Source organism: Cynoglossus semilaevis, chromosome 8, assembly GCF_000523025.1.
Source record: "Cynoglossus semilaevis isolate Cse_v1.0 chromosome 8, Cse_v1.0, whole genome shotgun sequence".
In the NCBI taxonomy this organism is placed as follows: domain Eukaryota; kingdom Metazoa; phylum Chordata; class Actinopteri; order Pleuronectiformes; family Cynoglossidae; genus Cynoglossus; species Cynoglossus semilaevis.
In genome coordinates this window covers 19,132,914-19,134,650 of record NC_024314.1, presented here as the reverse complement: position 1 = coordinate 19,134,650, position 1,737 = coordinate 19,132,914, and the positions used below count along the sequence as shown (strand labels likewise).

At 42.7% G+C, this 1,737-nt stretch overlaps 1 protein-coding gene across 1 annotated transcript in view; it reads right to left on the bottom strand.

The window, feature by feature from the left end:
- Positions 1–628, bottom strand: part of LOC103382680 (decorin-like) — a 13,538-nt gene extending 12,910 nt beyond the window's left edge. The window contains exon 1 of the mRNA XM_025057849.1: positions 100–628. The gene's annotated coding sequence lies outside the window, so the exon portion shown is untranslated. The remainder of the gene's footprint in view (positions 1–99) is intronic.
- Between the last annotated feature and the right edge of the window lie 1,109 nt (positions 629–1,737).

Genomic DNA, 1,737 nt, shown 5'->3' with positions numbered 1-1,737 from the left:
GTAATTCCAAAGTGAAGCTACTCTCCTTTTTCTAAACCTCAATCCCAATCATCCACAACTTTTCCTTTTTCCTTCTAAAGAGTTGAAAGCTTCACCTACCTGTTCTCGGCGAAAGTGAGGCAAAGAAGAGCCGAAGTGGGCGAGACGAGCCTGACTCCCAAAATCCAGCCGAGTCGTGGGGGATGAGACTGTGAAGTGGCTGCGAGGGCCTTATGGGATAATTGGACTCAGAGCGCGTGCAGCCAAGATCAAGCAGGTGTGCTCTGTCACAACAAGGGGAGGAGAGAGAGAGAGGGAGAGAGGCAGAAAGAGAGAGAGGGAGAGAGAGCGAGAAAGAGGGAGCGAGAGAGAGAGAAGAGAGTGTAGGAGGGAGGGGTCCGACTGTCAAGCTCCTCTCGGACTAAAACAATTGGTGGAGGACTTCCCCCGTTCTTGCAAAGCGTGTTCCAAAAACAGCTGGAAACGGAGAAGGCAGGAAGACAAAAAAAAAAAAGGGAGAGTTAGAGAAAGTTGAGAGAGGAAAGTATCTAGGAGAAAAGAGGAGAAAGAGGAGCTGGAGTTTAAGGCAAAAAAGCAGCGATGGGGCTGGCAGTCACCCTCAACTGTGACATCTGGTAATGATAGGTCCTGTGTGGAGCTGAGCTCAGAACGCTGCACACAAACTCTTTTTCCTTTCTCACACACTCAGGGTCATTTATCCTCTTTAGGAGTCTATACAAACACACACACACACACACACAATACACACACTTACACTTGTTCCAACATCCACAGTCTCCCCCTCTCCCATAAGCATTGAAAAAGCCCAACAAATAACCTTTATCTTCATCCTTACAGTAAATCGCTTTACTTTAAAATGCTATGATTAATAATGTTGGTTTGATAAATATGTTATTCAAAAACTCTTTGTCTTTTAATAAAATTGTCCTGGGCCAAACCAAATAAAACGTGGACCCGTTTAGTTGTACACGACACAGATATGCTCACAGGGATTAAAGAAAGACACACACAAAGATCTTCTTCAACGGCTCTCTCTCTCTCTTCAGTTTTTATAGCCATCTGTTGCCAAATAGTGAAAGTGACTAATTGTTGTGCCTGTCACTGGTGTTAACGAGGATTCCCAACATATTTACTTTCCAAAAACATCATGAGGCCTCTCCCGTGAGAACTACGATCTTATCTGGCAGATTTATTAATAAAAAAGAAAAAAAAAATCCTTTTCTTATTGCTGGGCTTTATAGAAAGCCATTATGTGAACAGATTTAGCAGGTAACACGCAAAAATCAAATCTGGTTCTAATCAGGGACATAGTACCAGCAAAAAGAAAATGTTTGGAAGCACTGTTTAATGCTGCTGCAGGAACGCTTCAAGTTCAACTTTGGGCCACGTCTTTACCAGATTTCAGAAACACTTGAATGTAAAGAATCTGGGCCAGATATTCTGTGACTTTCAGACCATTATTGGTAAGAATGAAGCATTAAAGTCACCTGTCGTACCTGTACGTGTTGTTTCTGCTCTCTGATGACATGAGTATAAAAAAGCATCCGTCTCCCTTTGACTCTTCTGCTTCTTGTGGTCTCTTATCTTCAAGGCCGAAAAAGATCAGATAACACATGAGCAAGTTTCATCCTGTCTGGCTTTGTCTCTTTCATCCTGACTAGTTTTTCTCAGTAGGAGGTGGACGTACAAAAACATTCGTACAGATCTCTCAGATATTGTCAATTGTGATCTAAAAGA